Below are 24,751 nucleotides of genomic sequence, written 5' to 3' on the forward strand. Positions count from 1 at the left end.
AACTTCAGTCTCTGTGACAACTAGTGCTTAGTTCCAATGTACTTAGCCACCTTTAGTTGTCAATCATATTGATCCCTTCAATGGTATCCTATATGTTGTGGAAGGACAAACGCTGGCTAGCTTGCTAGTTTACTTTCAAGAGCATGCCTCCAACACATGGTTTCCTCTGTTATAAGTTTATTGGCAGTTTATTTTGCTAAATGTCAATCTCTATACTTGACACTTCCAATTGTCCAATTTCAAGTTTTGGAATTGAATTCATTGCTACTCTTTAACATGCTCAAATATCCACATTTAAATGCCTTAAGAAAATGTTTTTACTTGTTACAATTGTTGCCAATAACTTTGTGGTTCATTAAAATATACCAAATACAAATTAAATTATAGCTGACTCAAGCAACACACGATGGCAAGAAAACTATAAACGATGTAACCATACTAGAACTCAATTAACAATCTTCCACCAACACAACTTATAAATCAATCTATCTTGGAACACACTACAGTTAAATCCAATGTATAGCATAAACATCAAAATTCATACATTCACATTAGGCATAAGCAAAACCCTAAACCTGCAAAACCCTGAAAACCCTAAACCTGCAAAACCCTAAACCTGCAAAACCCTGAAAACCCTAAACCTGCAAAACCCTTTGAAATGCAACCTGAAACTCCAAGAGCAAAAGTAACAAAAATTCCAATAGGAAGGTGAGGTGTTGAAAAACACAGTGTCAATGGCTGGTAGGATTTTTCCTACCGAATAGACATAGAAGCCATGTCAAAGCGTCTTCCATGTCCAGACCTTCTCCAGAGCTCGCCAGACCTTCTCCAGAGCTTGCCAGACCTGCAACCAACTTGGAAAACATGAAAAAAGTAGGAAATTAGCCAATGGCATAAATATTCAAAGACAATTCGAAACAAAAACCATAAAAACCTGTAAATTTACCTTCGACCTCGAACTGGCTAGAAATTGGTACTGGATCCTCCACAAACAACAGGCCGCGTGAATGAAACAACCACCAAGGTATTTGTAAACCCCCAATGGTACAGAACAAACAACAATTGCAGGCGAAATGAAACAAAAACAACAAAAACCCTGTTCCGTTAACGAGCGCGTGCAAGCAAATTACCCCGGTTAGCAGGTCAACAATGGCGGACAAGGCGCACAGGTAATGGAGCCGTCCCGTGCCATCGTTGGCGGAGGGCTTCGCCCAAACACCGGACCCGAACAAAAATACACGGAGCAGAACAGACATCGCGGCAAACAGACAAAAGCAACCGAAGGAAAGAGTTAAATTAGGTTTTTGAAGGCTGACACCCACCACAACACGTGGCAGGACACGTTGGGCAAGTGTCGTACAAGCGGGAGTGGTATCCACGTGCCCGTAGCTGAGGTGGAGGGGAGGGCGCATAGGTAATGGCATCCCTCCCTTACAGCATAAGAGAAGGAAGGGAAGAAAAAAGAGCAAGGACAGAAAGATGAGAGATAAATAGCAGCAAAGGAGAGTAGAATAGATGGAAAAGAAAGAGGAATAAAGTGAAGCAGGGCAAGACCTTTGCAGCGAAATGAAACCTGGGTGAAACACCATCTGTTTTAGATTTTTCTTTGAAGTATTTAAACTTGGCTGAAATTTTAGATCAAAAAGCCCTTCCAATTTAGAATTTGAAGAAAAAATTATTTTGCCAATGTAAGTTTGGCTGAGACTTAAGATCAAAAGGCCCCTCCAATTTAGAATTTGAAGAAAAAAATTATTTGGCCTTTTTTTTATTATAGTAGATGAAGTCCATTGAGATATATGCATGTAAATTCATAAATCTACATTTCAATAGAAGTGCTCACTGCTGGTCATGCAAATTTGAGTTTTTTTTTTTTTTTTTGTGTTTGTATATTTAAAAATTGTGTGCTTCCATTTAATAGTTGTGTGCTCTATTTGATGATTCGTAACCCTGGTTGTTGTTTAAACGCCAACCTCAGCTGCTCCAGGAAGAAATAACATTTCTTTATTTACTAAGCAATCTGAGTAGAAAATTCTCAGAAGCCATCCAGTATGAGAAAAATAAAAATAAGCATTAAGTCTGTAGAAGTATGTTAGGCTTACATTACTGTGAGTTCATGCCCACCCAAGTTTTCTGAATGCCTTAACTTGTCCCTCTTTCCTTTTTTTTGTGCTTTCATTTTATTTCTATGCTCAGATACACATAAAATTTCTATGCCCAGATACTGCAAATAGATATTCAAATGATACACTTCAAAGGCATGTCCATGACAAACTCTCAATCTATCGATTTCGAATTATCCAAATATGTTTCATAAATATTTAAACTAAAAATAACAGGAATCGAGCTTAAAATATACTACTAAAATGTGAAGTCAGGGTATCTCCGTTACAACTTAAGCACAATTTTTCTGCATAATCTTGACACATCAAACTATGTGTTGGTGCTGCTGGTGATTTCGGGGTATTAGAGTATTCACATTAGCTGAGACCATGTCAGATGTTTATTAATGAATTTGGTTCTTCTGATCTTAGATTCAAATGGCAATGGTAAAAAATATTATTTCAATCAAGTGAAAATGCACAGAAATGATATAAAACGAACTGTATATCCCTTACAACTTTATATTGCAAGCTGAAACTCATTGATCTCAAATTCAAATGAAAATAGTAAACCACTCATAAGAAATACTACTTCAATCCATTCAATCCACTCATAATGCAAAGAAATGATGTAAAATGAACTGCATATCCCATTCAAACTAAATATTTTATATTGCAAGCTGAAAGTCATTCTTTTAAATGATGTAAAATAAACTGCATATCCCATTCAAACTAAATATTTTATATTGCAAGCTGAAAGTCATTCTTTTAAATGATGTAAAATGAACTGCATATCCCATTCAAACTAAATATTTTATATTGCAAGCTGAAAGTCATTCTTTTATTGCTTCTCTTACTGTTGAGAGAAGTTACACCATGGTACAAGTGTAAGTCGATTAGACACTGAAATCTACCCATATACAAATGCAAACGGTGCATGTCCAAACAAATAACAGTAACTGCTACCATCACAAAAACTCAAGGTTTAGATGATGGCATGGAGCGTATATCATAAGCCATTTGCCAACACCTCCTTCAAATGCAATATTGACAGAACAGCTAATAGAGAAAATCAAGTTTTACAAAACCTGCTATAGAGAAGAAGGTTCTTAGGCCTAGAAAAGTACCTCTCGGGCATTAAAAATGCACAGGCAAAAAACCCACACTTTCTCCTGTCCCAAGTATAATCTTGTATTCTTAGTTTCTTTTAACAAAGAGATACAGAAACCATCGACTCTAAACCTGCCCTTACAATGAGGTTGACACTATTGAGGAAGCAATGTTGTGATCTATCCTTCTCCGAACTGTTCTCCATCTGATTCCTCTGGCTTTGTTATCGTTAGATCTGATCAGCAGCTTTGTCCAGACATCACCATGGTTTAGAATTTTTAAACTTTAACAGATTTTGAAAACATTTAACACCTATTTCAAAAGACTTTCAACCATATACCTTCTTTGTCTGTGAAACACATTTCTGTGCATTTTAATTGAAAAAATAAGTCCCAATTCCTCTATTCATCCAAACTAGGTCACTGTATATCCATCTCCCAAAAGCCTTATACCCAAAGTTCCGGCTATGCTTGGTACAATGCACACTATTTCTAAAACCAGCACTTCCCAATACATAACAGGGTCTCTCGGACAAGGCTTTGTTGGATTATGACATATTCCCAAACACAAATGCAAACAGCCATCCCCACCAGCAACTACCTTTAAAATCAAGCGCTGATTGATGAATAGGTTTTCATGTCAATCCTCCGAAACGCCCACTCAAATCAAAATATCAGCAAAAACTGCTAAATTGCCTACGCAGGTGATTCCCAAATCAACTGATAAATTAACGGAATCTGTTACTGTTTCATTTACCTCGACCTGTCCTGAAGCGAGGCTAAATAGCCATCTCAACCACCCAACAGACTTTACCATCGACAATTGCATCATTTCCTGCATATCCTTGAATTGCATTGTTTACAGTCTAAATGAACAATTTACTAACCTCATTTTATCTGCACTCAATCCATTTGCTGCCTGCAAGCTTTTACAGTAAAGTGGCTCGCCCTCTAGCTGTATAATTTGGATGAAACCTATGTGCTTCCGAACCCACCAAAATGAATTAGTTGATAAAAGCTAAGCGGTTTCAATATTCAAACCCACGAAAGTGTGAGGAATATCATGCACCTTCGAGAATTGCAGAGATAAAACGCAATGAATGTGATGTCACCAAGCATCTAGAAAAGTAAATGCCAGAGATGAAACATAATGAATATGCTGATGTGACCAAGGATCTAATAAAAAGTAAAATGGGAAAGTAGAAAGATAGAATATGATACTAATAAATATAAATGAAATGATATATTTATTTATATAAATTTTTTTAACCGGGAAAAATCAACATCTTATATCAATATATAGTTGTTTACTTAGCATATAAGTTTATATGTCTCCAAGTTTATACCTCTCCATTACATGTACAGACATATATCTAATGGAGAGATTAGATTTGGATAACCACATAACAAAATTCACATTTTGTTGATGTGTTCAGTTATTTTAAATGATGCAAACAAAAACAAAACATCAAATATATACATTTCACAATAGAAATAGCATGTCATTTTTTAAGCAAATTTTAATAAAGTTTCATCAAATTCTATATGTAGTCTAGGTTTTGAAAGTTAGTAAAATGAGTGGTTTATGTATGCCTTAGATCTGATTTATTCACAGCAGGTGACATGAGTAGAGCTTGATCTACTGTGCATATAGCATTGTCATTTCTTAAGTTTATACGAACCTTGGGTTGATAATTAACCCTGGTAGAGTCTCAACAATCTTGTTGTGATATTGGGGCTCATCCGTTCTATGTCAACATATGTAGATTGAAGTGGAGGCATTACTTGTTGCCAAAGGATTTTTTTCTTTACATTGATCATCAAGCGTTGCAATATATAAATAACCAAGCAAAGTTAAATAAGTGTCACCAAGAAGGGGGTGCAATTTTTTCTAAGTTACACGTGTCAAATCAAGGTCTAGGAGATCCAATAAGGTCATTGGCGCATTGAGAAGAAAAATGCATTATGAACTACTATGACAATGGAGATGGTACAACTATAAGTGAAGAAATCTGATGAAAAAAATGCAAATTTTACTAGAGCTTGGACGGTTGGAAAAATACGCACAGCTCTATTTTTGGATTACATTATCAAAGCAGGATCCTAGTTGAGAAGTCAACAACTATGCATTCCAAGAGGGTTAGGGAAAGAAACCCTCATTCAAAAGTTATGTGGCTTGAGTGGGTATTTTGGCAAGAATAGGATTAATGCATTAGTTGAAGAGCACTACTATTGGCCTAGGGTTGTGAAAAACATGAATAAGTGGTTTGGGAGTGGTAGGATCTATCAACACACCAAGGAAACATATCAAACCACTAGATTGTACACATTGTTATGAGTACCGAAAGCGACATGGGAAGATATTAGCATGGTCTTCATGTTGGGATTGCCAAGAACCCAATGGGTTAATGATTATATCTTCATAGTTGTTGAAACTTGGTAGATTCTTGAAAATGGAACATTTCATTCCATGTGAGAGAACTAGTGATGCAACAATAACAGTTGTTTTATTCAAGAGAAAATGTTCTTTTAAATGGTTTACCAAGATGCATAATTTTAGAGACAGGGATGACAAGTTTATCAATTACTTTTGGCACTTGCAAAGGAAACTTGACATGAAATTATAGTTCAATTTTGCGTATCATTCGCAAATTGATGGAAGATCAAGGTAGTTAACGGAAGACTTTGAAATTTGTTGAGATGTTTGGTTGGAGAGAAACTAGGACAAGTGTTGGCACACATTAAATTTACCTATAACAAATTGGTGAATAGAATAATAGGGAAGAACTTTCCATATTGTGAATGTTAGATCATCAAGAGGAGTCATTGATTTGGCAAGATTTCCTTAAGCGAGAGAAGCATAGATTTGGAGTCATTTGTCGAGTATATGAAGGGCAAGCATGAGCAGGTGTAGTGGCAACTACAATACAAGAATTAAAATTATGAGAAAAGGGCTATTTTAAAAAGTGAGTAAATAAATATGAGTAAGAGGCCTTGTGTTAACACATTTGTTGAAGTAAAGGTTTCTAAAGGGCAACTACAACAAGTTGAAAATGAAGAAGATTGGCCCTTGCTATATATTGGAAATATTTCAGATAATACTTATATGCTAGAGTTACTTGAGGGGTTGGATATCTTGTCAACCTTTAACATGGCTGATTTGTATGAGTTTCATGAGGCATGGTGGATGAAGATGAGTATATCATTGATTAGAAAGAACAAACCGTTGAGCATGAAAGCAATGAGATTGCAAAAGTGTTGGAATAAATGTTTATCAAAAGGATCACAAGCTAGAGAATGAAATATTATTTAGCTCCTTGGGAAGGAAAGGGTTTGGAGGAAGCCACTTGGATCTTAGAAGAAGAGTTGGAACAAATCATTCAACATTCACATGATTGTTCTACCAATGTTGTGCGCAAGGGCTCACTTTTCCTTTTATTTGGAGAGTCTGATGTAGTGACATCCAACCAACATGTCCTTTGTCTCTCACCATAGGAATATTGTGGCGAAAGGACGTCCAAGCCATCGTGGAAGCTGTTTGATCTTCATTCCTCCCTTGACCTCTATTAATCACCTATGTAGTTTTACCATTGGGTCTATCACCACTTTACCTTGTGCAATTCCTTCTAGACTGATGGATTCCCCATTCCTCATCCAATGATATGTGCATTCCCTTAATGTTGTTCAACACATTTAATAGTTTGATGGGGTCTTGAGGTTAGATCCCACATGAAGGTGGCTAGGCCGTTCTCTTGTAGCTTTTACTAAATCTTACTGATTCTTAAAATGTCAACCATAAAATGTATGATAATGCTTTTGTAAAAATATTCACATTTATAGGGATTTTATATAGTTTTAAAGAAAATTTTGGTGGTTTTTAAAATAAAATATTTTTATTTTATAAAATTTGAGTAAAAATCATTTTAGGAAAAAAAAATTAACCTATATTTTTTGTTTAAAATAAAACATAGAAAACTAGCACATGGCCCAAATTTAACCTCTAAATTTTTCCATGTCAAAGTAAATTTAACCCCTACATTTTTCTCTGTTAAAATCTGAAAGGACAGATGTTTGGAATGCTGATCCTCTTTTCTTAAAAAAGAAGGCGATGAACACTTTTAGAGGCATCTAAATTTTTCATCCAGAGGTTTTGGAAGGCGTGGGCGGACACTTGGTTTTGGTTTGCCTCACGGAGAATAAGAGAATGGAAGAAAAGAGAGCAAGGACATAGAGATAAATAGCAGCAGAGGAGAGTAGAATGGAAGGAAAATAAAGAGAATGGAAGAAAAAAGAGCAAGGACAGAGAGATGAGAGATAAATAGGAGCAGAGGAGAGTGGAAGAGAAGGAAAAGAAAGAGGAATAAAGTGAAGCAGGGCAAGACCTTGCAGCAGCGAAACGAAACCTGGGTGAAACACCATCTGTTTTAGATTTTTCTTTAAAGTATTGTCAACTTGGCTTGAGACTTTAGATCAAAAGGCAGAAAAAATTATTTGGCCACTGTAAGTTTGGCTGAGACTTTAGAACAAAAGGCCCATCCAGTTTAGAATTTGAAGAAAAAAATTATTTGGCCTTTTTTCTATTATCTTAGATGAAGTCCATTGAGATGTATGCATGTAAATTCATAATCTACATTTCAATAGAAGTGCTCACTGCTGATCATGCAAATTTGAGTTTTTTTATGTGTTTGTATATTTAAAAATTGTGTGCTTCCATTTAATAGTTGTGTGCTCTGTTTGATGATTCGTAACCCTGGTTGTTGTTTAAACGCCAACCTCAGCTGCTCCAGGGAGAAATAACATTTATTTATTTACTAAAGCAATCTGAGTAGAAAATTCTCAGAAGCCATCCAGCATGAGAAAATTAAAAATGAGCATTAAGTCAGTAGAAGTATGTTAGGCTTACATTACTGTGAGTTCATGCCCACCCAAGTTTTCTGAATGCCTTAACTTGTCCCCCTTTCCTTTTTTCTGTGCTTTCATTTTATTTCTATGCTCAGATACACAGAGAAAATTTCCATGCCCAGATACAGCAAATAGATTTTCAAATGATACACTTCAAAGGCATGTCCAGGACCAACTCTCAATCTATCGATTTCGAATTATCCAAATATGTATCATAAATATTTAAATTAAAAATAACAGGAATCGAGCTTAAAATATACTACTAAAATGTGAAGTCAGAGTATCTCTATTACAACTTGAAGCACACTTTTTCTGCATAATCTTGACACATCAAACTATGTGTTGGTGCTGCTGCTGATTTGGGGGCATTAGAGTATTCACATGAGCTGAGACCATTTCAGATGTTTATTAATGAATTTGGTTCCTCTGATCTTAGATTCAAATGGCAATGGTAAAAAATACTATTTCAACCAAGTGAAAATGCACAGAAATGATATAAAACGCACTGTATATACCTTACAACTTTATATTGCAAGCTGAAACTCATTGATCTCAAATTCAAATGAAAATAGTAAACCACTCATAAGAAATACTACTTCAATCCACTCATAATGCAAAGAAATGATGTAAAATGAACTGCATATCCCATTCAAACTAAATATTTTATATTGCAAGCTGAAAGTCATTCTTTTATTGCTTCTCTTACTGTTGAGAGAAGTTACACCATGGTACAAGTGTAAGTCGATTAGGCACTGAAATCTACCCATATACAAATGCAAACGGTACATGTCCAAACAAATAACAGTAACTGCTACCATCACAAGAACTCAAGGTTTAGATGATGGCATGGAGTGTATATCATAACCTTGTGCCAACACCTCCTTCAAATGCAATATTGACAGAACAGCTAATAGAGAAAATCAAGTTTTACAAAACCTGCTATAGAGAAGAAGGTTCTTAGGCCTAGAAAAGTACCTCTTGGGCATTAAAAATGCACAGGAAAAAAACCCACACTTTCTACTGTCCCAAGTATAATCTTGTATTCCTAGTTTCTTTTAACAAAGAGATACAGAAACCATCCACTCTAAACCAGCTCTTACAATGAGGTTGACACTATTGAGGAAGCAATGTTGTGATCTATCCTTCTCCGAACTGTTCTCCATCTGATTCCTCTGGCTTTGTTATCGTTAGATCTGATCAACAGCTTTGTCCAGACATCACTATGGTTTAGAATTTTTAAATTTTAATAGATTTTGATTTAACACCTGTTTCAAAAGACTTTCAACCATATACCTTATTTGTCTGTGAAACATATTTCAGTGCATTTTAACTGAGAAAATAAGTCCCAATTCCCTATTCATCCAAACTAGGTCACCGTATATCCATCTCCCGAAAGCCTTATACCCAAAGTTCCGGCTATGCTTGGTACAATACACACTATTTCCAAAGCCATCACTTTCCAAGGCATAACAGGGTCTCTCGGACAAGGCTTTGTTAGATTATGACATATTTTCAAACACAGATGCAAACAACCATCCCCACCAACAACTAGTTTTAAAATCAAGAGCTGATTGATGAATCGACTTTCATGTCAATCCTTCGAAACACCCACTCAAATCAAAATAACAGTAAAAACTGCTAAATTACCTACGCAGGTGATTCCCAAATCAACTGATAAGCTAACGGAATCTGTTACTGTTTCATTTACCTCGACCTGTCCTGAAGCGAGGCTAAATAGCCATCTCAACCACCCAACAGACTTTACCATCCACAATTGCATCGTTTCCTGCGTATCCTTGAATTGCATCGTTTACAGTCCGAATGAAGGATTTACTAACCTCATTTTATCTGCACTCAATCCTTTTGCTCCCCCTCCAGCTGTATAGTTTGGATGAAAGCTATGTGCTTCCAAACCCACCAAAGTGAATTGGTTGATAAAAGCGAAGCGGTTTCAATATTCAAACCCACGAAAGTGTGAGGAACATCATGCACCTTCGAGAATTGCAGAGATAAAACGTAATGAATGTGTTGCCACCATGTATCTAGAAAAGTAAATGCCAGAGATGAAACACAATGAATATGCTGATGTCACCAAGCATCTAGAAAAGTAAATGAGAGAGATGAAACATAATGATATGTCACCAAGCATCTAAAAAAGTAAAATGGGATTTTATATATATAAAAACTAGAAAAAAATCAACAATCTTATATCAACATATAGTTGTTTACTTAGCACGTAAGTTTATAGGTCTCCATTATATGTATAGATATATATCTAATAGAGAGATTATATCTCGATAACCACATAACAAAATTCACATTTTATTGATGTGTTTAGTTATTCTAAATTCTGCAACCAAGAGCAATATATCAAAAGATATTATCATAGAAATAGCATGTCATCTTTTGATTAAATTTAATAAAGTTCCATCAAATTCTATATGTAGTTGAGGCAGACTATAATTGTGTCTTGTTGGAACCATGCCAAATACATCTATGTAATTGTCCCTTGACAGTCGACAATGTTGGAAGTAGATAATAGCAAGAAACAAAGATCAAAAATGCAAATATGAATGACGACCTTCAAAGAGTAGTTAACACTGAGCACCATCTACCAATATGCAATATCATGTAAAGAAAAAATTACCTTTCCAATGTAGAATATTGTTTGCAAAGTATGAGAAATAAATCTCGCGAAAAGGATGCTTGAGTCCCTCCTTTGATATCATGTCAGCAATTGCATTCAATTCCCGATGAACATGTGTAAAAGTCACCTTCTGGAAAAGATCAATAATCACCATGATTCTCATCATCCAATTAATTAATAGTGGTAGATTGGATGATGCATTCTTAGAAGCCCACTCCACCACCGCTTATGAATATCCAAACACCTCCAATGTCCTGATATGAAGCCTATGAGCACAATATAAGACGCCCCAGAGGGCTAAGACCTCAACTTTAGTGTTCGATCAAGTTCCCCCATTCCAACTGAAGTGATAATGTGCACCAATATTAATAGTAATAAAGGTATCGCATCCACATATCTCATATTTCCCAACTTCGTCAGAAAACCCACTAGGGGTACTATATGAATTAGTTAATGGAGTGACATGCCTCACCAATGGTACCCTACCTCCAAACCCAACTTCTCTTAAATGGGCCACTATCTCAATGTATAAGCCTTTGATATTTGGTGATATGTTCTCAAATATCAGAGAGTTGTGGCTCTGCCATATGCCCCACATTATATATAATGGAAGTGAGCCATATTTCTTATTATAAAAAATCCAATCTTGAAGGCAATCTCCCATAGTGGAGGTACTCCATTTCGCCTGGATATTCAATAGGTTCAATACCCCAATGCAAATGGATTTGGAAAATGTGCACCACATAAACAAATGGATTGAATCCTCTTGTGCCTCAACACATAAAATACAACACCCGGGACTAGCAAAACCTCATCAGCACAAATTGTCTCAAGTCAGTATCATGTTTTCCAAACCAGCCAACCAAATACGATAAGCTTAGTAGGAGCATTCCACTTCCATATTTTCAAGTACCATTGGCAAGAAACAGAAAGATGTGGAGAAGGATAAACGTACCAATAAGCATCCTTAATCAGAAGTTGACCTCGCTCCAAATTACCATCCCATGTAAAAATTTCCTCTTTTTCAAATAGTGAAATGCCAACTAGGGATAGATTTTGAACATACCTATCCCATTGTAAACCATGATCGCCATATAAACCAATTTCATGAGCCTTCATCCATATAGGATGTATGAAATCCTCATTGACCACAATCTAATTGATATTATAAATGCCAAGACTGTGTATCCATCTAAGGAGATCCACTGGTAAAGTATGGTCCCCCTTATAGCCACAAATAGGATCTAAATCGATTTCTACATTAACACCATTTCCAATTTGTCATCTAATTTTGCTAAGTAGCAACAATCTAACTTTCATAAAACTCCTCCAAATATATGTGATATCGCAAGGGATGTGTGCCCCCACCTTGATCCATTGTATCATAGACTGATTTTGAAGATACTTCATATTTATGATGCGCTGCCATAGGCCCTCTCCATTCATGGCCCTCCATAAACTCTTCATTAGTAAAGCCCAACTTATTCAATCTATATCCTTGATACCCCAACCACCTTCTTCATTCCTCTGCGTTATGACCTCTAGTCGGGCAAAGTGGTACCTATGCTTCTCTGAATTTCCATCCCAAATAAAGCTAGAGATGATCGAGTTGATCCTATTGATAATGTTTTTGGGCAGAATATAGAGATGAAGCCAATAAACTGGAATGTTCTGCAAGACTTCCTGTACCATAATCAAATGACCCCCTAATGAGAGCCATTTGTGTGCCCAAGTTGTCAATGTGTTGGAATTTCTCAATTAGTCACTACGAGTGTCTGATCTCATAATTTCTCGGTTTGAGGACAAAACTGATATATTTAAAACCAGATTCAATAGATGCACGATCAACCCCAAATATACCTGAAATCTCCATAACTAAGCATTATTGAGGGATTATGAGATCAAAAGGGACTTTGAATTGTTCATGAGGCCCATGATCTGATGCAAATATCTCCATTCCATAACATACAATTACCAAATAAAAGCACATCATCAACAAATATGTGATGAGTAGTCTTAATATGTCTAGATATGTGTACACCCAAAAGTGTCCCGCAGTTATGAGCCTTTGTAATTAATTTGCTCAAACCCTCAAGGACAACAATGATTAATAAGTGGAGATAGTACACATCCTTGTAGAAGACCCTAGGATGCAATGAAAAAATTTGTAGGTAAACCATTTATCAAGACTGCGAAATTGGTTGATGTATCTGTTAGGGTCCTATGTCTAGGAATCTTGGTCATGTTAGTCTTGTTATGCATCTAAGGTCAAATTTGTAAATATTAGTCATGATGAACTGACTATTATTGTTTAAAGAGGTCTAGGTTTAGATTAAGTGTCATGTAAAGGTGTCTATTTTGCTAAGAGTCCAATGTCTAGTGTTATGTTTTTTTCCTTACTAAAGGGTAGTCATAGGAAGTCTTTGGTCACCTGGGAAAGAGTACAAAAATCATGTTATACAAATCTTTAGTTATTATGTGTTAGTCACCATCCTTAGTCATTATAAGTGGGTCACCTAAGTCTAGAGGCTATGTATACATCAACGCAATCATGAGATGATTTAGGCACAAATTTGGAGGCTCTTTGGAGTTAGTTTGAATTTCATTTCAAGGAAAGCTCATGATCTCAACAAGAAATAATGGTCAGAAGGATAGTCATCCCCTTTTCCCAAAGCGTTGAGTTTTCAGAAGGTGTTCCACTCCACGATCACGATCAACGCTCTCATTTCCACTCTAGGTCATTTTGCATGTCTATTTGAACTTTCATCTTCATTCCACAATGACTAACTCTTCGCCATTTTCATCAGAGGTGCTGGTTTGTTCGTTTTATTCATTGCGAAAGGGAGGCAGGGGCACTGCAAATTCACACAGTGCTACAATTCTCACATGCCGGTGGTCAAACCTTCTTCACAGGTGCAAATACATGTCTATCTTTGTTCCTCAGTTTTGAATGAACTCTCAAATTGCATGTAGAAGCTAGGGAAAACCATAAAAATCCTGCAAGAATGATAAATTAATCGTCATTTCTCTTCTGAAATCATTGCATTTTTTTCCTTTGTGTTGCAATTTATCCTAATTCACTGTGATTCCACACAGTGTGTTATATTCCTCATTTTTCACTGCCAATTCGCATTTTCTTTGTCTAAACCTCTATATGCAATAGGTGCCCTGGGTTTAAAACTAAATCAAAGTTGCTTCCTTTAAGTGCTTATGCTTGAGAGTGTTTAAAAAATAAACTACCTTCAACGTTTCATTTCTGACTTTTGTGTTGTGACTGTCCCTTTTAAATTCTTTGTCAACAGTTGTGAAATTGCAAGTTCTGTAGGGTTTTCCTGAGGATGTTTGCATTGTTTAAGTTTTTTGTGTAATTGCTTGTTGTCTCTTAAGGCATCATCAGAGGTTTTTAATATCATAAAACCTAAATTATTACACAAAACCAATTGCTCATAACCCTAAAACTATTCACTGTTGCAAAATAAAAATCATGTCAACTCCAGAAGACAAGAAGCACAAGGGAGGTGCAATTTTGTGATTTGAGCCACAAGATGTCACAACCATCAACACAGATCCAACCATCAGAATGGATTTTGAACAAGTAGGGTGTATGAGGTTTTGTAAAACGATTCAGGTGTATCATCTACAGTTGACAAAGGAGTTTGCTAGGGGTTTTGATGGTTTGCAAGCAAAGGTGGGAACACTAACTTTTCTAGTCTCAGCTCAATCAATAGATGAGGCCATTGAGATCCCTTTGAATGGAGAGGAATGGTTCAAAGGTATGGAACTTGATTTGGCTAATTTCAAAGAATTTCTCTGATCCATGGGATTAGTAAAGTGCTCAAAAAATCGAAGTGTTAAAAAATACTCGAAATTGGTGCCAAAACATAGATCTCATTGCCCTGAAACCAACGCACTTGAATCGCTCAAAACTGATATCGTATGCTCCCAATATCGCGTTCTCATCGTTTTCCCAAACAGGTAAAATTTTGCAGGTTGGATGCAGGACTACTAACTAGGCAGTTCGTATGCTAACTGGGCAGGGTGACTAGGCAAGTGGATAGTACCTCGTAAGGCAATGGTAGGCTGCCAAGTGGCCTCGGCTGATTGGTTTGAATTGGAAATAAATGGTTGATTGGTTGAAGTTTTCGTGGCCCAATGATTGGGTGCCATGTGGCCCAATCACAGGCTATCACATGGCACCCTAGGGTTGTGTAAAATTTTGGTAACGGGTTAGATAGACCTTCAAAGGTTTGAACACAGGACCTCATGCGCATAAGTCAAACGCCTTAACAATAGGTTGTGGGTGGTTCTTAACAACCATAGTAGCGAATTTGTATTTAAACTTTCAACAGTTAAAGGTTGGGGGAAGGGGTCGGGGCTAAGCCCTTGGATCCTAGTCACTACACACCCATGAGACCGCAGGCAGAGCAACCAAGGGCTCAGGGCTTAGCCCCAACCCAAGGTCTAACCATATGCTATATAACTGATGTGTGGGAGGCGTTAGTGCTGATAGGTTGGGAGTTGGGTCGGAGCCCTAGATTCAAGTCCCATGAATCACCTTAGGACCAAGATTGGAGCGGAAGGTGCCAAGGGTTGGCACGACAGTCGTGAGGACTAAGGTTAAGCTTGACCCTAGGGCATGTGGGGTCACACAAGACCGTGAGTGCGAGCAGAGGGATCTAAAGCGACGGGCACATGGATTTGGGGGCCAACCTCGGGATTTATGGGTCGGCGAAACCATGGCCCAACAGTTGGGGGGCTAAGCCGGCAAGGTAGGGCAATTAGCCCCAGCCCCCAGTCGCATGGTCCCATGTGGCAAGATTTTTCCGCCTAAGGGTCATTGGACATTTAAAATAGGCGACATTTTGCACCTGAATCAGTGGGAATCCCACTAGCGCCAGGCGAAATTGGCACTCGGTGGCCTTCTAAAGTGCGGAATTCGTAGGATGGTTAGATAGAGGAGCCAGTTTGTAGACCAGATAGTAGAAAAAATTCTCTAGAGTATAACTTCTTCATTTTTTGGCCAAATTGAGCCCAACAAGAGCCCAACTTGGGGTTTTTGACTATTCTGGAGCCATTGGAGACATTGTTTTTACATTCTAAGCATTTTAAATCTATGTAAACACAAATTTGAGAACTTAATGAAAGAGGCCCAATATTGGAAGTTAGACCAGGAGATGTAGCCCATGAGGGGTGAACTCCTTTATCATTTTGTTGTCTTATGTTATTGTATATGGTATATTTGTCTCTGTTTTTATGTTGTTAACTAAGATTTAAAACCATTATTTTATGTGCTTTTGCAAAGTGATCCATTGCCTAAAAGACATAAAATTTTACTATCACCTTCAAGTTTGCATTTCAGATCAGTTTGGTATCGGAGCTAAAGGTTATTTTGAAGGTTTGATTTTGTTTGCACGTGTTTTCTAATGCTTACAAGGTTGAAGCTCAAAAGAGGAGAAGGAGAGTTTGTGGAGCCAAGATCTCAAATTGTTTCAAGGAGAACACACATATCTCAAGCTTCACCAGTCATGGCACATGAAGAAGGTCATGAAGGGATGTCTGAAGATGAGAGAAATTTCAGAAAAGCTTTCTTTGAAATGTATGAAATGGTGAAAGTTCTTTATGAGAAGAGGAACTCAAGGTTGCAAGGAGAGAGCTCAAAACCTCCAAAAAGAGATTGAGGAAATGGATACAAACCTCCAAAAGGGAATGGAGAGGATGGTGACAAGCCACCACCTTCACCTCCTTCCTCACCCTCATATTCTTCTAGCTCAACCCCTTCACAAACACCTCCACATTCTCCAAAAGAACATGGTAAAATGCCTTTGTTAAAGATTGACATAAAGTTTGAATTGTGTATGTATGATGGAGAGGTAAATTCTGAGAAATTAGATAATTAGGTTCGTCAGATTGAATTGTATTGTAAGATACAAAGAATCAAGGATTATGCAACCAAAATTCAGCTTGATTCTTTTAGGTTGGAAACTGCAGCATTCATTTGGTGGGAGGCCAAAACTCAAGAGGACATGAAAAAAAGTGGTAAGGTTTTATCCTCTTGGAATGATTTTTTTTGTTGCACTAAGAAGACAATTTTATCCATTAGAATATGTGCAAAAAGTTGTGACGGATTGGAAAAACTTTAGACAAGCTAAGGGTCAAAGTGTGCAAAGCTATACTTAGAAATTCAGGAAAAGAGCTTTGATTTTGGGTATATATTTATCCTCTCAAGACACTCTACTAAAATGCATTGGAGGTTTACATAGTTATTTGAGACACACAATTCTCATGTTCAACCCTACAAGGCTAGATGAAGTTTGTGTATAGGCAACTCATTTAGAAGCAAGAGGGAAGAATGTTTCTAAAGAAACTTGTGAGTATCCATTTAAGTTTGGAGACAAAGGAAAGGGGAAGTTCAAAGGAAAGGATAAAAATAATGCTTTAGTCAAGAAAGAGGGAGAAAAAATCACATGTAAACATTGTTCAAAAGAAGGACATGATGAAGACCAAGGTTGGAAACTTCATCCTGAGACGAGAGCCAAAAAGTTTAACAACAAGGAGAAAGAAAAGGTTGTTGCAACAACTCAACAAGATCTAGGATCTGATTCCGGGGATGAAACAAAAATCACAACCATGGGATTGAAAGGTAAGGATTCTATTGCAAGTACTAGTTCTTCTGGCAAGCCCAATGAAACTCAAAATGAAAAAGAAAGAATAAATCTTTTCCATATTAGAGTCATCACAAAACATAACAAAGTAGATACTTTGTTTGATAGGGGATCACACACAAACCCTATTTTAGAAGACATTGTCAAGAAACTAAATTTGGAAACCATTCCTCATCCTAAACCTTATCCTTTGGGTTGGGTATGTGACAATGCCAAATTGCAAGTGACAAGAAAATGCACACTTAAATTCACCATACCTACAAATTTTGTTGATGAGGTAGAACTTGATGTAGTACCACTTGACATATGCAAGATTGTTTTGGGAAGCCCATATTTATATGATAGGAAAGCCATCTTTCATCGCCCTGATAACTAGTATCATTTGTTTAAAAATGGGATTGAGTATATTGTTAGAGCACATCGCAAGAAGTTGAATTTGTCTCTTGTGAATGCTAGACAAATGAAGAGGTTTGTAAATGCTAGTCAGAATTTTGCATTGTTAATGATTAAACACAAAGATGTTGAGGAATCTGAAGCTTTCCAAGGATGTGATGTAAAAATAAAACATGATTTAGTTGAGGTTGTTAACACATGTGATAAGATGTTTTAGGAGTCTAACGTGTTGCCTCCTAAAAGAGGAAAACAACATGAAGTTCAATTGCAGCAGGATGCATCACTTTTGAACATTGGTATGAACAAGATGTCAGTGTTAGAGAATGTAGGGATCAAGAAGAAGATGCAAGAGCTACTTGACAAAGGGGACATTAGGTCTAGTACATATTCTTGTGGGTCTCCTAATGTTTTGGCTTTGAAGAAGGATGGTGCATGGCGATGGTGATCACATTTGGTGAAGAGTCAAGCCAAGTACAAGGCTAGACATGATAAGCATTGTGTTGACCACAGTTTTCAGGTTGGAGATGAAGTAAGGCTTTGCATCAGCAAAGAAAAGCTTCAAAGTGAAGAGAAATTGAAATTGGATGAGCCTCCTTTTATTGAAGATCAAGGAGAGAATGTTTAGATTCATTCAATAAAAATTCTCTCTCCTGAATATCTTGAAGAATTGCAGCAAGATATTATCCTTGACAAAAAAAACAAGAACTTTAAGAAGAGGGAATGTGAAGTACCTTCGTATGGGGCTCAAAGGTAAAAATCCAAGCAAAGCCAAATGGATTAAGATTGGAAGGGTGAGGGAATCGTACCCTCATCTATTTGTTGACTGAAAATAGTCTTTTGGAGGTCCAAAAGCTTCCAATTGGGAGGAGTGATCCAAGGGTTCAGTAAAGTGCTCAAAAATTCAAAGTGTTCAAAAGTGCTCGAAATCAGTGCCAAAATGTAGATATCATCACCTTGAATCCAACACAACTTGAATTTCTCAAAACTGATATTGTATGCTCTTGATATCACATTATTATCGTTTTCCCAAACAGGTAAAATTTTGCAGGTTGGATGCAAGACTGTTGACTGGGCAGAGTGAGTGGGAAAGTTGATTGTACCTTTCATGCCAATGGTAGGCTACCAAGTGGCCTCACCTGATTGGTCGGAATTGGCAATATATGGTTGGTTGGTTGAAGTTTTCATGGCCCAATGATTGGGTGCCATGTGGCCCAATCATAGGATGCCACATGGCACCCTAGGGTTGTGTAAAATTTTGGTAATGGGCCGAACATACCTCCAGAGGCTTGAACACAGGATCTCATCCACACAATTCAAGCGCTTTACTAATATGTCGCGAGTGGTTCTTAACAACCATAGTAGTGAGTTTGTATTTAAACTTTGAGTGGTTAAAGGTTGGGGGAAGGGGTCGGGGCTAAGCCCCTGGACCCTGGTCACTACACACCCATGATACCGTAGGCGGACCAACATCACAGAGAAATAAGTTTTTATGTAGGCAACTAGGTATTTTTACAGCTACAACCATACAAACAAATGTCCCATAAGCAAGATAAGAAGGATAATAAATTATCACCAAAGTACTATGGTCCTTACAAGGTGTTGCAAAATATTGGTACGATTGCATACAAATTGGAGCTTCTTGCATCTTCCCAAGTGCACCCAATTTTCCATGTTTCATGCTTAAAGAAGGCTATAGGTGACAAGCTCCCAGTTCAAACAATATTGCTGGAACTTGATGAGGAAGGAAAAATCATATTGGAACTTGAAGCAGTCACGGAAATAAGAACTCGATAGCTACGAAATTGATCAATTTCAGAGTATCTCATCAAGTGGAATAACTTAACCGCTGAAGATTTTGTATGGAAGGATGAGAATTTTATACAGAAGCATCCAAAACTACTCAAGCGTTGAGGACAACACTTTTTTGAAGGAGAGGGGCATGTTAGGTCCCTATACTACTAGTGTAGCCCATTATTGTTATTATTGCAACCCCCTTATTGTAGTGTTGTTCCCATGTAGTCCCCATATTGTTATTATTGTGCCCCATATAAGCCCCACTATAGTTATTGTTGTGCCCTTACAATATTATTGTTATGTCGGCTCTGATTATATTGAGACCCCTTAGACTCCTATATATAGAAAGAAGGTATTGTCATTTGTATCATCCAAGAATTGTTCATTTGTGTAATGTAAAGGAGGTTGCCCCTAGAAGAGGCTAATTTTGAAGTCGTTGATATATCTCTTCTTCTATTTTGTGAGTTGGTTGCATAACAACATATATAACCTGAAATATGTAATTTTCAAGAACAATATTGTCCATCTATTGGATAAATGCATTCATTGGGCTTGTCCCATCAAATCTCAACAGGTTTTGCACTTCATATCCAATTCGATGGGCTAATTTAGAGAACACCTTCTGATAGACACTTCATATATCTTGTTTTTCCATGTGGTTAAAGATTCTTCTAATTTAGTATAATACCAATAGATAACCCTCTAACTCAAGTCAAAGTTTCCATCCATTGTGGGATATACATAGTCCTCTATTGGATAAATGCATTCATTGGGCCTGTCCCATCAAATCTCAAGAGGTTTTGTGTTTCATATCCAATCCGATGGGCTAATTTAGAGAACACCTTCTGATAGACACTTCATATATCCTGTTTTTCCATTTGGTTAAAGATTCTTCTAATTTAGTATAATACAAATAGATAATCCTCTAGCTCAACTCAAAGTTTCCATCCATTGTGGGATATACATAGTCCTCTTTCCTTCCTATAATGTTGTAGATGTTTTCTATGACTACACTCCACACATTGCTAGTTAGGGCTCCTTATACCCTTCTCCTTCAACTGGATCCAAAGGGGAAATCATATGCAATTCCTTACTCTCAAATGGCACCTATCTTTTCTTCAAATTTAATATGGATTTGTTATCAAATGTGCAATTGATGCCAACAAAGCTAGATACAGGTCTAAATCATCAAGTATCGATAACACCTCACATAAGCCTTCATCTTTACTCCATCAACATTTACTTCAATGTTCTCTAACTTTCTATATTCTATAGAACCTGCAATGATTGGATAACTAGATTTCAATCATTGATCAAACCATCTTGGGTTCTCCCAACAGTTTCTAGGATTTCTTCAACGTGATGCCAAATCCTAGATCCAAAATTATATCTTCCATCTCATATTTCCTCAACATTGTTATCATATGAAATTCCTAGCTTGTTCTCCTTCTCTTCATAACATGTCACGCCTCTCTCTATGGTAATGGTGCAACAATGGTAACTTCTGGTTCACTAGAATCCATTAATTTAGTTAATATATGTGTCAACTTCTTAGTAACTTTTCGATCACTCAACACTTTAATACAATACTACAAAATATGAGTTACCTAGTTCGCTGAGTACTCCAAATACTCCCTTCATAATGATCCTTCATGCAATGATGCCTCACACAATGATGCACACAAAGGTACCTCTTCTATTGCTTTATGTGCTTCACACAAGAATTTTTTTTGCTACACCACAACAAAGTTTGGAGGTGTGTGTGTTGAATTTTTAATATTCTTGTCCAACAACTATTTTGTATATTCACTCCTCATCATGTCTTCACCAGTGTGGATACCTCCTTTAATGATCACTAATACCTATGCAGGTCCCTTCAAATTTTTATCCTTGAACGATTTTGCAATCACCATATTTATGCATCCCTTATTTTCCTCCCATTTGGAAAATATCTCCAAACAATTTTCTATCTCATGTTCCATAATATGGAAATATCCTCAGAGTCCATATGGTTGGGTAAAAACCATGCTAGGTGACCTACTTCCCCATAATTATAAAAAGTGATTTGTGTTCCATCGTATCCTCTATGACCTCTAATGTGGGGTCTTGTTCAGCTTCATTAGAAACCTCCACACTCATCATCCTTAGTCTCCTCCTATACCTTGAAATAGTTTGTGATGCATTTCTTCGTCAACTCTAATGATTTGCATTTGTTTGCATCATTCCCTACTAACTTTCAAAATTCACAATATGGAGTGTGGTGTGCATTTTGATACTTTTACAATGTTGATCAATGAGGTCAGATATGGCCCCATTACCTCAAATCTCATGCTATTTAGTTTGTGTTCGACTAGAAATGTAGGCTACTATGCATGAAACATATTTGGCATAATGATAGTAGTATAACTTGCAAGAACCAGGAATTCATTCCTATTGTGTCCTTTGATGCAACACAAGGAACACCATACATTCATGCACCACATCTTGACCTTTGTTATCTCCTGAAACTATAGTGTGAGTGTGGTAAGTTGAGATTTCACATGTGCCATTCTTGTTGAAATTTCACTACTTCTTAATGAGGATTCCAAGTCCATTTTGATCTCCAATGCTTCAACCTAGGTTGTAACCTTTTGTTGTGTAAGGGGGACCTGGATATCATGCAGTCATCTTGCAATAAGCCATTTCTTGTGTTGGATATATTGAAAATGAAAGGTTAGTATATCCAATAATATTTTGAGTTGTTGGCCATTATCCCACATGATTTCTCCTACCTTTTTCTTGATCTCCTTAATCTCAGTGAGACACTGGATTTAGACTTTGGCTTCTAAAGCTACCAAATCAAGTCTCTCTTTAGTGAGAGATATTTCTTGACCTATTGGTGTAGTGCCCTTGTACTTCATATACCAATTTATATCCCTAACTATGGAAGTAGTCACCAACTACATGATCTTCTCTGCTTCATTCACAATTTTCTTTAATAACCCATTTGCTTTACATGTGAACCAATGTTTTTTTGGGTCATCTTTTCCATTTCCATGTAATATTGAAAACTAGAGAGTCAAACCCTAGGCTTCCTTGCTAGAACTTGATTTTGATACTAGCGTTTGTTGTTGAATTAACATTGTTTATGCTCCTACTATTTCTTGGGGAATCGCCTCAACTTAGAGTTTTCTTGAACTATCTCCTTCTACTGAATTCCTAACTTCTAGTTGCCAATATTTTTCTACCACTAAAATTCTAAATTCTGGCTTCCTTGAACTTTCTCCTATTGAACTTCTAACTTTTGGTTCCTTGAACTTTCTCATACTAAAATTTTGAATTTCGTTTACCTTCAAATTTATCTTTCTACTAAAATCCACAAGGCGGGTTGGTTCAAAAAGGGGATTATTCCATCCTATCTATTTTGTTTCTGTGATGAATCCAAAAGATCCTTATGAATATTGCATGAGCCTTGCTATTATTACCAAGATCCCCTCTTTTTCCACAATATATTCTCCTTCACTACTTCTTGTCTCACGATCATACTATTTTCTTCCTCATACTCCTATGACTTTGCAATATCCCTAAACTTCCATTGAGATTCAACATATTTACCTACACTTCTATCCTCACTACCTTCTATATCCTTTCTTGATATCTTTACCTACACACCATGTCTCTTTAATGACCTTTCCTAATCTATTCTCCTCTCTGGTTCCATTTCTTCTCCAATGGTCCCTTATCATAATGCTCCTCTCCTTGCACTCCTAGTTGTCCTAACTACATTGTCTTCATCCCCTGGATTTTTTTTTCATTTCTTTGTTTTCTTGGTCAACTATCTCCCTAAGCTCAACTCTTCTTGCTAATCACTCTAATATTCTCCTTATATACTCTTATGGATCCATCATTTTACTCTCATTGTCTCATCTTTCCCTTTTCTTCGCATCCCCCCCACCCCTGTGCAGGAATTTACACTGTCATCATGTTCAGTTCCATACACATCAATCCATTTTCCATGAACAACATCTTAATCCAAAGTGGACTTTTGACCAACAATCTTCCTTCTAGAACGAATTCTAACTTCCTTTTCACACCACTAAAAGCTTCACTACACTCAATGTAAAATTCAACTAGGTATCCTTCTTTAACTTGCTTGAACCAAAAGTCAATTACTGTAGCCCACTTATTATCTATGACCTTTAGACTTGTGACTACTGCTTGGCTCCAAAGCACTAGTTCTTGGAACCATGGGATAGGATTAGCCATTGCATGTCTCTTTATCCACTCCTAAAGAAAGAAAAAAATCAATAAAGAAAATTTCATGCAGTCTTGAATAGATGTACCTTTGCTTCCATATTTTAGTGTTGATCTATAAATTTATGGACTCCCGCTATGTTAACTCCTCTTCTTTTTGTAAAATTCAGTCCTATATTTCCTTTCTTGTTGGATTCCACATCATAATATGAGTCTTGGAAGAAGAACTTGACAATTCAAGTCCTAACAATGGAACCAATTGTTGGTATGGGGATTCAAACCCAAGGTTTGAACACCTTGGCCAATAGATATCCCATAAGCACTGAAATTTTCAATCCCCGAGAGCTAGAGATAGTCTCACTTGATATGCTTACAAGAATTGCAGGAACAAAGTAGCCAAGCTATTCATATATTTTAAAATTATATATATTCAATTCTACATATTCACATTAAAGAATACATAATAAAGTAATTCTGTGGATACATTCAACCTTGATACATGAGATCCAATAATAAATATACATCTAACAATGTGTTATTTCATTCAGAAGGAATATCTATAGAATGTTTCACAAAAAAATAATATTAAAGAACCCTCAATACTCAATAAAAATCATTCATCATAACATAGAATACTATTAATTTTTCTTAGGGATATATTGTTCTTTGCTTTAAATAAATGCATTTCATCATTTACATATAGAATTCATTCCACAATATCATAACAATATTACATCATATGCAATTATATAGAAATAAAAATAGCATCATCAATGTAGTGGAACATAAAGGAACGATAGAAGAAAATCATTCACACATAGAGATACCAGAATTGGTCAGAGACCAGGGCAAAACCCCACAATGGGGAAAACCTCTTGAAATTCTTCTTCTTATTAGATTGTCAAAAAATGT

The 24,751-nt window shown here is 36.7% G+C and overlaps 2 long non-coding RNA genes across 3 annotated transcripts; both read right to left on the reverse strand.

Moving 5' to 3' along the window:
- Positions 1-2,979: 2,979 nt before the first annotated feature.
- Positions 2,980-7,009, reverse strand: LOC149258328 (uncharacterized). Its single transcript, XR_016246036.1, has 2 exons — positions 3,550-7,009; positions 2,980-3,455 (listed from the first exon to the last, which is right to left on the reverse strand). It is a non-coding gene; the product is annotated as an uncharacterized LOC149258328 (long non-coding RNA).
- A 2,009-nt stretch (positions 7,010-9,018) lies between these two features.
- LOC149258329 (uncharacterized) lies at positions 9,019-10,212 on the reverse strand. Of its 2 annotated transcripts, none has more exons than XR_016246038.1 (2): positions 9,404-10,212; positions 9,019-9,303 (listed from the first exon to the last, which is right to left on the reverse strand). It is a non-coding gene; the product is annotated as an uncharacterized LOC149258329 (long non-coding RNA). The 2 variants fall into 2 exon arrangements; XR_016246039.1 differs by having other exon boundaries at positions 9,019-9,314.
- Positions 10,213-24,751: the final 14,539 nt, after the last annotated feature.

This window comes from Pinus tabuliformis, chromosome 6, assembly GCF_031772625.1.
Source record: "Pinus tabuliformis cultivar Carrire ecotype Pingquan chromosome 6, CPIR1, whole genome shotgun sequence".
NCBI lineage: Eukaryota > Viridiplantae > Streptophyta > Pinopsida > Pinales > Pinaceae > Pinus > Pinus tabuliformis.